This window comes from Cydia pomonella, chromosome 5 (assembly GCF_033807575.1).
Source record: "Cydia pomonella isolate Wapato2018A chromosome 5, ilCydPomo1, whole genome shotgun sequence".
NCBI classification, from domain to species: Eukaryota; Metazoa; Arthropoda; class Insecta; order Lepidoptera; family Tortricidae; genus Cydia; species Cydia pomonella.
The window spans coordinates 20,401,846-20,415,435 of NC_084707.1; the positions used below are offsets into that span (position 1 = coordinate 20,401,846).

At 37.5% G+C, this 13,590-nt stretch overlaps 1 protein-coding gene across 1 annotated transcript in view; it reads left to right on the plus strand.

The window, feature by feature from the left end:
• The window catches only part of LOC133518041 (myosin-VIIa), an 80,631-nt gene that overhangs the window by 47,263 nt on the left and 19,778 nt on the right, over positions 1–13,590 (plus strand). The gene's annotated exons all lie outside the window — the stretch shown is intronic.

The following is a 13,590-nucleotide window of genomic DNA, read 5'->3' on the forward strand; positions in this document are numbered from 1 at the left end:
AGCTTCGTAAGGACCCGACTCTGTCTATTTTTTTCAGCCTTCGACCTAGGAGCATATGTTGGGTTATTAAAGTTTTCAAATATTATTTTTTTCTGGCAAATCTGTTTAGAGCGCCCGCAAATGACTTATCTGCCTTGAATAAGCTTGATTCAATGATGATATTCTGCAAGTGGCATCGTAAGGACCCGACTCTGACTATTTTTTTCAGCCTTCGACCTAGGAGCATATGTTGGGTTATTAAAGTTTTCAAATATTATTTTTTTCTGGCAAATCTGTTTCGAGCGCCCGCAAATGACTTATCTGCCTTGAATAAGCTTGATTCATTGATGATATTCTGCAAGTGGCATCGTAAGGACCCGACTCTGACTATTTTTTTCAGCCTTCGACCTAGGAGCATATGTTGGGTTATTAAAGTTTTCAAATATTATTTTTTTCTGGCAAATCTTGTTTGAGCGCCCGCAAATGACTTATCTGTCTTGAATAAGCATGATTTAGTGACGATATTCTGTGAGTGGCATCGTAAGGACCCGACTCTGACTATTTTTTTCAGCCTTCGACCTAGGAGCATATGTTGGGTTATTAAAGTTTTCAAATATTATTTTTTTCTGGCAAATCTGTTTTGAGCGCCCGCAAATGACTTATCTACCTTGAATAAGCATGATCTAGTTACGACATTCTGTGAGTGGCATCGTAAGGACCCGACTCTGACTATTTTTTTCAGCCTTCGACCTAGGAGCATATGTTGGGTTATTAAAGTTTTCAAATATTATTTTTTTCTGGCAAATCTGTTTCGAGCGCCCGCAAATGACTTATCTGCCTTGAATAAGCTTGATTCAGTGATGATATTCTGCAAGTGGCATCGTAAGGACCCGACTCTGACTATTTTTTTCAGCCTTCGACCTAGGAGCATATGTTGGGTTATTAAAGTTTTCAAATATTATTTTTTTCTGGCAAATCTGTTTTGAGCGCCCGCAAATGACTTATCTACCTTGAATAAGCATGATCTAGTTACGATATTCTGTGAGTGGCATCGTAAGGACCCGACTCTGACTATTTTTTTCAGCCTTCGACCTAGGAGCATATGTTGGGTTATTAAAGTTTTCAAATATTATTTTTTTCTGGCAAATCTGTTTCGAGCGCCCGCAAATGACTTATCTGCCTTGAATAACCATATTCTATTGACGATATTCTGCAAGTGGCATCGTAAGGACCCGACTCTGACTATTTTTTTCAGCCTTCGACCTAGGAGCATATGTTGGGTTATTAAAGTTTTCAAATATTATTTTTTTCTGGCAAATTTGTTTTGAGCGCCCGCAAATGACTTATCTGCCTTGAATAAGCTTGATTCATTGATGATATTCTGCAAGTGGCATCGTAAGGACCCGACTCTGACTATTTTTTTCAGCCTTCGACCTAGGAGCATATGTTGGGTTATTAAAGTTTTCAAATATTATTTTTTTCTGGCAAATCTGTTTTGAGCGCCCGCAAATGACTTATTTGCCTTGAATAAGTATAATCCTGTGACGATAGTCTGCAAGTAGCTTCGTAAGGACCCGACTCTGATATTTTTTTCAGCCTTCGACCTAGGAGCATATGTTGTGAATTGAGCGCCCGCAAATGACTTATCTGCCTTGAATAAGCTTGATTCAATGATGATATTCTGCAAGTGGCATCGTAAGGACCCGACTCTGACTATTTTTTTCAGCCTTCGACCTAGGAGCATATGTTGGGTTATTAAAGTTTTCAAATATTATTTTTTTCTGGCAAATCTGTTTCGAGCGCCCGCAAATGACTTATCTGCCTTGAATAAGCTTGATTCTATGATGATATTCTGCAAGTGGCATCGTAAGGACCCGACTCTGACTATTTTTTTCAGCCTTCGACCTAGGAGCATATGTTGGGTTATTAAAGTTTTCAAATATTATTTTTTTCTGGCAAATCTGTTTCGAGCGCCCGCTAATGACTTATCTGCCTTGAATAAGCATGATCTAGTTACGATATTCTGCAAGTGGCATCGTAAGGACCCGACTCTGACTATTTTTTTCAGCCTTCGACCTAGGAGCATATGTTGGGTTATTAAAGTTTTCAAATATTATTTTTTTCTGGCAAATTTGTTTCGAGCGCCCGCAAATGACTTATCTGCCTTGAATAACCATAGTCTAGTGACGATATTCTGCAAGTGGCATCGTAAGGACCTGACTCTGACTATTTTTTTCAGCCTTCGACCTAGGAGCATATGTTGGGTTATTAAAGTTTTCAAATATTATTTTTTTCTGGCAAATCTGTTTTGAGCGCCCGCAAATTACTTATCTACCTTGAATAAGCATGATCTAGTTACGACATTCTGTGAGTGGCATCGTAAGGACCCGACTCTGACTATTTTTTTCAGCCTTCGACCTAGGAGCATATGTTGGGTTATTAAAGTTTTCAAATATTAATTTTTTCTGGCAAATCTGTTTCGAGCACCCGCAAATGACTTATCTGCCTTGAATAAGCTTGATTCATTGATGATATTCTGCAAGTGGCATCGTATGGACCCGACTCTGACTATTTTTTTCAGCCTTCGACCTAGGAGCATATGTTGGGTTATTAAAGTTTTCAAATATTATTTTTTTCTGGCAAATCTGTTTCGAGCGCCCGCAAATGACTTATCTGCCTTGAATAAGCTTGATTTAGTGATGATATTCTGCAAGTGGCATCGTAAGGACCCGACTCTGACTATTTTTTTCAGCCTTCGACCTAGGAGCATATGTTAGGTTATTAAAGTTTTCAAATATTATTTTTTTCTGGCAAATCTGTTTCAAACGCCCGCAAATGACTTATCTGCCTTGAATAAGCTTGATTTATTGATGATATTCTGCAAGTGGCATCGTAAGAACCCGACTCTGACTATTTTTTTCAGCCTTCGACCTAGGAGCATATGTTGGGTTATTAAAGTTTTCAAATATTATTTTTTTCTGGCAAATCTGTTTCGAGCGCCCGCAAATGACTTATCTGCCGTGAATGAACTTGATTCATTGATGACATTCTGCAAGTGGCATCGTAAGGACCCGACTCTGACTATTTTTTTCAGCCTTCGACCTAGGAGCATATGTTGGGTTATTAAAGTTTACAAATATTATTTTTTTCTGGCAAATCTGTTTTGAGCGCCCGCAAATGACTTATCTACCTTGAATAAGCATGATCTAGTTACGACATTCTGTGAGTGGCATCGTAAGGACCCGACTCTGACTATTTTTTTCAGCCTTCGACCTAGGAGCATATGTTGGGTTATTAAAGTTTTCAAATATTATTTTTTTCTGGCAAATCTGTTTTGAGCGCCCGCAAATGACTTATCTACCTTGAATAAGCATGATTTAGTTACGACATTCTGTGAGTGGCATCGTAAGGACCCGACTCTGACTATTTTTTTCAGCCTTCGACCTAGGAGCATATGTTGGGTTATTAAAGTTTTCAAATATTATTTTTTTCTGGCAAATCTGTTTTGAGCGCCCGCAAATGACTTATCTGCCTTGAATAAGCTTGATTCAGTGATGATATTCTGCAAGTGGCATCGTAAGGACCCGACTCTGACTATTTTTTTCAGCCTTCGACCTAGGAGCATATGTTGGGTTATTAAAGTTTTCAAATATTATTTTTTTCTGGCAAATTTGTTTCGAGCGCCCGCAAATGACTTATCTGCCTTGAATAACCATAGTCTAGTGACGATATTCTGCAAGTGGCATCGTAAGGACCTGACTCTGACTATTTTTTTCAGCCTTCGACCTAGGAGCATATGTTGGGTTATTAAAGTTTTCAAATATTATTTTTTTCTGGCAAATCTGTTTTGAGCGCCCGCAAATTACTTATCTACCTTGAATAAGCATGATCTAGTTACGACATTCTGTGAGTGGCATCGTAAGGACCCGACTCTGACTATTTTTTTCAGCCTTCGACCTAGGAGCATATGTTGGGTTATTAAAGTTTTCAAATATTATTTTTTTCTGGCAAATCTGAATTGAGCGCCCGCAAATGACTTATCTGCCTTGAATAAGCTTGATTCAATGATGATATTCTGCAAGTGGCATCGTAAGGACCCGACTCTGACTATTTTTTTCAGCCTTCGACCTAGGAGCATATGTTGGGTTATTAAAGTTTTCAAATATTATTTTTTTCTGGCAAATCTGTTTTGAGCGCCCGCTAATGACTTATGTGCCTTGAATAAGCATAATCCAGTGACGATAGTCTGCAAGTAGCTTCGTAAGGACCCGACTCTGACTATTTTTTTCAGCCTTCGACCTAGGAGCATATGTTGGGTTATTAAAGTTTTCAAATATTATTTTTTTCTGGCAAATCTGTTTCGAGCGCCCGCAAATGACTTATCTGCCTTGAATAACCATAGTCTAGTGACGATATTCTGCAAGTGGCATCGTAAGGACCTGACTCTGACTATTTTTTTCAGCCTTCGACCTAGGAGCATATGTTGGGTTATTAAAGTTTTCAAATATTATTTTTTTCTGGCAAATCTGTTTTGAGCGCCCGCAAATTACTTATCTACCTTGAATAAGCATGATCTAGTTACGACATTCTGTGAGTGGCATCGTAAGGACCCGACTCTGACTATTTTTTTCAGCCTTCGACCTAGGAGCATATGTTGGGTTATTAAAGTTTTCAAATATTATTTTTTTCTGGCAAATCTGTTTTGAGCGCCCGCAAATGACTTATCTGCCTTGAATAAGCTTGATTCAATGATGATATTCTGCAAGTGGCATCGTAAGGACCCGACTCTGACTATTTTTTTCAGCCTTCGACCTAGGAGCATATGTTGGGTTATTAAAGTTTTCAAATATTATTTTTTTCTGGCAAATCTGTTTTGAGCGCCCGCTAATGACTTATGTGCCTTGAATAAGCATAATCCAGTGACGATAGTCTGCAAGTAGCTTCGTAAGGACCCGACTCTGACTATTTTTTTCAGCCTTCGACCTAGGAGCATATGTTGGGTTATTAAAGTTTTCAAATATTATTTTTTTCTGGCAAATCTGTTTTGAGCGCCCGCAAATGACTTATCTGCCTTGAATAAGCTTGATTCAATGATGATATTCTGCAAGTGGCATCGTAAGGACCCGACTCTGACTATTTTTTTCAGCCTTCGACCTAGGAGCATATGTTGGGTTATTAAAGTTTTCAAATATTATTTTTTTCTGGCAAATCTGTTTCGAGCGCCCGCAAATGACTTATCTGCCGTGAATGAACTTGATTTATTGATAACATTCTGCAAGTGGCATCGTAAGGACCCGATTCTGACTATTTTTTTCAGCCTTCGACCTAGGAGCATATGTTGGGTTATTAAAGTTTTCAAATATTATTTTTTTCTGGCAAATCTGTTTTGAGCGCCCGCAAATTACTTATCTACCTTGAATAAGCATGATTTAGTTACGACATTCTGTGAGTGGCATCGTAAGGACCCGACTGTGACTATTTTTTTCAGCCTTCGACCTAGGAGCATATGTTGGGTTATTAAAGTTTTCAAATATTATTTTTTTCTGGCAAATCTGTTTCGAGCGCCCGCAAATGACTTATCTGCCGTGAATGAACTTGATTTATTGATAACATTCTGCAAGTGGCATCGTAAGGACCCGATTGTGACTATTTTTTTCAGCCTTCGACCTAGGAGCATATGTTGGGTTATTAAAGTTTTCAAATATTTTTTTTTTCTGGCAAATCTGTTTTGAGCGCCCGCAAATTACTTATCTACCTTGAATAAGCATGGATTAGTTACGACATTCTAGGAGTGGCATCGTAAGGACCCGACTCTGACTATTTTTTTCAGCCTTCGACCTAGGAGCATATGTTGGGTTATTAAAGTTTTCAAATATTATTTTTTTCTGGCAAATCTGTTTTGAGCGCCCGCAAATGACTTATCTGCCTTGAATAAGCTTGATTCAATGATGATATTCTGCAAGTGGCATCGTAAGGACCCGACTCTGACTATTTTTTTCAGCCTTCGACCTAGGAGCATATGTTGGGTTATTAAAGTTTTCAAATATTATTTTTTTCTGGCAAATTTGTTTCGAGCGCCCACAAATGACTTAACTGCCTTGAATAACCATAGTCTAGTGACGATATTCTGCAAGTGGCATCGTAAGGACCTGACTCTGACTATTTTTTTCAGCCTTCGACCTAGGAGCATATGTTGGGTTATTAAAGTTTTCAAATATTTTTTTTTTCTGGCAAATCTGTTTTGAGCGCCCGCAAATTACTTATCTACCTTGAATAAGCATGATCTAGTTACGACATTCTGTGAGTGGCATCGTAAGGACCCGACTCTGACTATTTTTTTCAGCCTTCGACCTAGGAGCATATGTTGGGTTATTAAAGTTTTCAAATATTATTTTTTTCTGGCAAATCTGTTTTGAGCGCCCGCAAATGACTTATCTGCCTTGAATAAGCTTGATTCAATGATGATATTCTGCAAGTGGCATCGTAAGGACCCGACTCTGACTATTTTTTTCAGCCTTCGACCTAGGAGCATATGTTGGGTTATTAAAGTTTTCAAATATTATTTTTTTTCTGGCAAATCTGTTTTGAGCGCCCGCTAATGACTTATGTGCCTTGAATAAGCTTAATCTAGTGACGATAGTCTGCAAGTAGCTTCGTAAGGACCCGACTCTGTCTATTTTTTTCAGCCTTCGACCTAGGAGCATATGTTGGGTTATTAAAGTTTTCAAATATTATTTTTTTCTGGCAAATCTGTTTCGAGCGCCCGCAAATGACTTATCTGCCTTGAATAACCATAGTCTAGTGACGATATTCTGCAAGTGGCATCGTAAGGACCTGACTCTGACTATTTTTTTCAGCCTTCGACCTAGCAGCATATGTTGGGTTATTAAAGTTTTCTATTATTATTTTTTTCTGGCAAATCTGTTTTGAGCGCCCGCAAATTACTTATCTACCTTGAATAAGCATGATCTAGTTACGACATTCTGTGAGTGGCATCGTAAGGACCCGACTCTGACTATTTTTTTCAGCCTTCGACCTAGGAGCATATGTTGGGTTATTAAAGTTTTCAAATATTATTTTTTTCTGGCAAATCTGTTTTGAGCGCCCGCAAATGACTTATCTGCCTTGAATAAGCTTGATTCAATGATGACATTCTGCAAGTGGCATCGTAAGGACCCGACTCTGACTATTTTTTTCAGCCTTCGACCTAGGAGCATATGTTGGATTATTAAAGTTTTCAAATATTATTTTATTACTGGCAAATCTGTTTTGAGCGCCCGCTAATGACTTATGTGCCTTGAATAAGCATAATCCAGTGACGATAGTCTGCAAGTAGCTTCGTAAGGACCCGACTCTGACTATTTTTTTCAGCCTTCGACCTAGGAGCATATGTTGGGTTATTAAAGTTTACAAATATTTTTTTTTTCTGGCAAATCTGTTTTGAGCGGTCGCAAATGACTTATCTATCTTGAATTAGCATGATCTAGTTACGACATTGTGTGAGTGGCATCGTAAAGACCCGACTCTGACTATTTTTTTCAGCCTTCGACCTAGGAGCATATGTTGGGTTATTAAAGTTTTCAAATATTATTTTTTTCTGGCAAATCTGTTTTGAGCGCCCGCAAATGACTTATCTGCCTTAAATAAACATGATCCATTGGCGATATTCTGCAAGTGGCATCGTAAGGACCCGACTCTGACTATTTTTTGCAGTCTTCGACCTGGGAGCATATGTTGGGTTATTAAAGTTTTCAAATATTATTTTTTTCTGGCAAATCTGTTTTGAACGCCCGCAAATGACTTATCTATCTTGAATAAGCATGGTCCAAAGACGTTATTCTGCAAGTGGCATCGTAAGGACCCGACTCTGACTATTGTTTTCAGTTTTTGACTTTGGAGCATAAAATGAGTTATTCAAATTTTCAAGTATTATTTTTTTCTGGCAAATCTGATTTTAACGCCCGCAAATGACCTATCTGTCTTGAATCAACATGGTCAGTTGACGATATTCTGCAAGTGACATCGTAAGGACCCGATTCTCATTATTTTTTTTAGCCGTTGAATAAGGTACATAAGTTGATTTATTCAAATTTTCAAGTTTTATTTTTCTCTGGCTGATTTCGGGTTGGGGTGGTTAGTGTGAAGACAGCTACACCACTTTGAAAACTGTAACGGTTATATAACCGTTACAGTTTTAACCTATAGACCATATATATGGTCTATAGTTTTCTATTTAGTCCATAGAATCGTTTGTATCTATCTCGATTGCTTGTTGCGTCTCCGTATGAATTTTTCGATTTTATTTTTTTATGGCAAATTTTATGAGATCCGAACGATTTAAATGCCTGAACAAACGTGAACCAACGAATATCTTGCGATTTAGACCAAAAAAACTTACAAAAAGTGGTTTGGGGTGGCTGTCTTCACGCTAGCCACCCCAAACCACTTTAAAAAATAAAATAAAAAATGAAGGAATCGGGTCCTTACGATTTTAATGCCTGAACAAACATGAACTAACGAATATCTTGCTATCTAGACCAAAAAAAATTACAAAAAGTGGTTTGGGGTGGCTAGCGTGAAGACAGCCACCCCACAAAAAAAATGAAAAAAAAAATGAAGGAATCGGGTCCTTACGATTTTAATGCCTGAACAAACATGAACTAACGAATATCTTGCTATCTAGACCAAAAAAAATTACAAAAAGTGGTTTGGGGTGGCTAGCGTGAAGACAGCCACCCCACAAAAAAAATGAAAAAAAAATGAAGGAATCGGGTCCTTACGATTTTAATGCCTGAATAATGATGAACTAACGAAAATCTTGCTATTTAGACAAAAAAAAATTACAAAAAGTGGTTTGGGGTGGCTAGCGTGAAGACAGCCACCCCATTTTGTTTTTAAAAAAAATGCATGTTAAAATCGGGTCCTTACGATTTTACCTACTGAACAAACATGAACTAACGATGAACAAACGATATAGATATGCCATTTGCGGGCAAACGATTTGGGGTGGTCAACTTCACGGGGGTCAATAAATGCTTCCACGATGAATACGGCTAGATCTTCAAAGCTTGCTTATCAAATATGTAAAATCCTCCATACCTAATGAATATATTTCAGAAAGTGATATAAATATCATTGGCAAGGTAATTTGTACTAAGGGAATACTGACTCATTGTAATTGTCCAAAGATTCCTAACTATGATCCAGAAGTAACTCGAATATGTTCATTGTCGGTGTGAATATTATATGATAGTCATATTCCCGAGCAAGACTCAGGCAGCACCAACAAAAAAGTGTTATTGATACCTTGGGTTAAACTTGTGGGCCATATTTGCAGTACAGGACCAGTTGGTGATTTTCGGGGCCTAGTAACATTTGTTGATCGGCAAGGTCACTATGTAACTAAGTAGTAAACACTTTATTGCACAAAACAAGTACTTAACACAGAAATAATACAGTAAATGTGTACAAAGGCGAACTTACCCACTTAAGGGATTTCTTCCAGCTAACCTTTAAGCAACTGAGAGAGACACATACGAAATGGTGGTCAAACTAAGATGATTATGTACATGACGGCAAGACTTTAAAGAAGTAGCTAACCCTAGAAACATAACTAAATACTCTACGATGCACTTAGATAATGAGACCAACCTTCTAAACCTAGAGTACTACATACACCAACCATCAAGCCTTGAACTTGAAAGCAAATTATGCGGTCGACGGCTAGCAGTGCGAGGTGCGACCGGAGGTTTCTTTTCCCATAACATTATACATACATGGGCTGTTTGATCACTTCGGAAAGGCATAAACGTGTTACAAGTTATGTTGTAAACATAGTCGATTTTATGCATTCGACAGTTTTAACGATTTATATTGCTTGTTTATTTACTGTGTTATCAGTATAAAATGCTCTTTAACTATTCGGCGACGAACTTTGACTGATTATTTATAACTAACGGAGGTTCTTAGACATATTAGATTAACACTATTAACTGAGTATAAACATGGTCAGAAAATTATTCATGATCAGTTCATTTAGTTAGAATTATTACCTAAACGAAAGAAATACTTATGGAAGTAAATGCATTTTTCAAGGCGATTTAAACAAAACGAGCTTAACTAGGGTGCGCAGTTTTAGTCGGGTTAGTCGGCAACGCGCATGTAACACCTCTGGAGTTGGAGACGTCCATAGGCTACGGAGACTGCTTACCATTAGGCGGGCCGTATGCTTGTTTGCCACCGACGTAGTATAAAAATTATAAAATGTTGAATTATGTTGATTGAAGAAGGTTTACGTTTTACGAGTAGGTATCGATTTCTCATTTTATCGAATGTAAGGTATCCTTTTAAATTCTAGACATAATACCAAATCGATTTTGTGCGTTGCGCCATGATCAACTTTCCCGTAAGGCTCTGGTGGGCAGCTTAAGGAAATGCTGTAACCCATATGGAATTCGCATGCACTAACTTCGTTTCTCGTTTCAATTTCATAAATGGAAGTGCCATTTAAAGGCCCGCGGCCAGATAAAGGCCGAATGAGATCGAGAGTGCCGGGTGGGCGGGGACCAAGGAGTGACCGGCGCCGCTTTTAGACTGCATTGTTTAACGAAAAGATTTGTTGTTATAATCTGTCATTTTGTTTTGTAAATTAAATATCTTTCCCGACCTAAATGTAAAGTAATTAGTAGCCAGCGATAAAAGAAAACATCAATATGTATCCACACAATTTAACAAAAAACATAAAAAGTAAACATAAATGTCACTAGAACGTAATTTTTTCTTTCTAAGCGGTCTTTAACTGTACATTTTAACGTTACAAGTGTACACATCTACACGATGACTTGGAATTTTGAGACGACTATGTGATTTCTATGGAGTAGAGGAAAGGTAAAGACGAGAAAAGAAGAAGAGAAAGAAGGTAAAGACATACGTGTTACTAAAAAAAATAAAGAGGGACATATACTTATCTATAAACTTTAAAATGTGTTAAAACGCTTAAAAAAAAAAGAAATTATTTACGAGTAACAATAAAGCTTTGTTATATTTTTGAACATTAAATTTTTTGAATGACTAAGTAGGTAGGTAGACCTGAAATATTTTTATATTGTAACACTGTGTGTGATGAACTTTGTAGCCTTCATGATTTACGAGTACCTTGTCGTATGTAATGTAATTGTAGTGTTCCACGTTTCTAAGTACCTAGCTCGTAATAAGTCTTAGCTCGAGAGAAACATACTTAAGTGAAAAGGGACCTTATTGTCGATGGCGCTTACGCCGCACTGCGTAGCACGGCGTTGTTTATAATATGGGAGCATCGTTGATAATGGCGTATGCGCCACCGACAATAAGGTACCTTTTCATAGATAATGTCACAATTTATATCTTTATAAAAATTTGACCACACCAGCTCATAAAGGGTCTCTTAATTGTTCAAAAACTGATGAGAAAGTTGCATTTTATCCACATGTGTGGCAATGCATATTTTGAGATGTTACCTTATGTTGCCTGGAAGAATTAACTTTTAAATGATGAATTAGAATGATAAATATTTAATAACGTTCATTTGGTGTTTTATAGGTACATAGTATTTTCCTCGCGTTGGTGTGATAAAACATTTTGTGTTTCACTCGGTGGCAAAATTTGTTTAACCCTCGTGCATTGAACCCCCACAACGCTCAAGATTCTACTTTTCAAGCCACTCCATACGCTCGTGGTTCAATTTTGGAATCATTCGCTTGCTCGGGGATCAATATTAGCACTAGAGGTTGAACAACAACTTTGCTCCCTTATAAAACAAATAACTATTATCATCCTTGTATCAATGACCACACGTGTTTCAAAACATCTATTAGATACCTACTCGTTTCAAGTTGCATGTCGCCCAATGAACTTTTATTTAGAAAGTAGGTATGTTCTGTAAGCTGCACACAGCCCGCGACCGGTATCGAATGTCCCAAACACGCGGCTGGATTGGCACTCGGAATTTATAACATGGCCATTAGTTGTCGCATTCAAAATGTCAGTGGATGACAAAACTGGTTCAGCCCCGCACCCATCGCGGCTGAGAAAATTATATATTTTATACTTAAGTTTTTCAATACGGGAGATTTTATATAGTTTGTTGTGCTTGCTTTCACACTCTTGTAAAGATTTTTTCACATACAACATTTTTGCCGAAAAACTAAAAAAATAATGTATATGTATAGATATACTTCTTCTTCCTGCCCTTATCCCACCTACGTGGGACGTGGGGTCTGGTCTCCATGTCTTTTGCGCCAGAGTAGTTGATTCTGGGTTGTCTCTTCTGCTATGTTCAGGTTCTTTAGGTCGGTTTTAATATTCGACCACCATGTGGATTTTGGTCTTCCTCTCGGTTTTTCCGGAAGGTTCAATGCAATATTGACGACATGATCTTTTCCTCTTCTTTGTACCTATGTGGCGGTACCATCTATATGTAGGTATACAATACGAATAAAGGATGACTCACGCTAGATCGGGCCGGAGCCGGGCCGGAGCTTCTGACGCTTCGTTTTCTATGGAAAGCACCACGTGATCATCGATCAGCCGTCATAGAATATGAAGTGCCGGACGCCTCGGCCCGGGCGCGGCCCGGTCAAGCGTAAGTCATCCTTAAATTGCTATCAATATATATGTATTGCATTTATTTTAAGCAACATGGCTCATTAAAGCTTTGAAACATAAAAATTAAAATGCAAACTTAAAATTAAAAATATTATTAGAATATTAACTACCTTATAGGAAACATGTCAAATAAAAAATAATAAAAATTAAGAAATAAAAAATAAATAAAATATGATAAATATACTACCGGGAAATGCTACAACTATTTACTTCATTCTACATACTCTAATATATATATTATATATATTGTTTTAGCCCATCATCTAACTTACACTGTTTATTTACCACTTGTTATCATCGTGCTCAGTTGGGAGTGCTAACTGCTTGGGATAATTTCACAATAACAATCTTTCATCACAGCAAACGGCGGCCGGCCACTCGGAAACAAAAGATTTCCACCTGCATCCAAACATCCGCCAATTGTTTTCGCAAACTCGGATTGTTTGCAAGAAACGATACGCATTCACCTATCTCCATTCATTGCTCTAACCGCGAACGATAACTTAACCCGATTGAATCAATCATATCCGACCTTGTCGAGAAGAAGGTCGTGTGTTTACTTTGCTTACCAAGCGTGGGTGAGCTCAACTTGTAGACGAACCATTCTAATGAGAGACCCGAGACTTGTAATTAGTTGGGGATAGTGTAGTTAATACTTTTTCAAAAAAATCTTAGCGTCACTTTTTCAGATTAGTGAAATTTTATGATACCTATATTAATTTAAAAAAATGTTTCGAAGTTTTTTCCCTTTACAGTACCATTGTTACTACTTACCTAGATATGTCATATACCTTTATATGTATGTGTATACAATTTTGAGATACATTTTATCCAATTAAAATCGAAAGAGCTTGTGATTCTGAAAATATTCCTATTATTGAACTAACAAGAACAGGAAATTAATTGACAGAAAGGCTGGCATTGTTTATAAAAATACACAACTTAGGTAAATACTTAGTAAAAAATGCC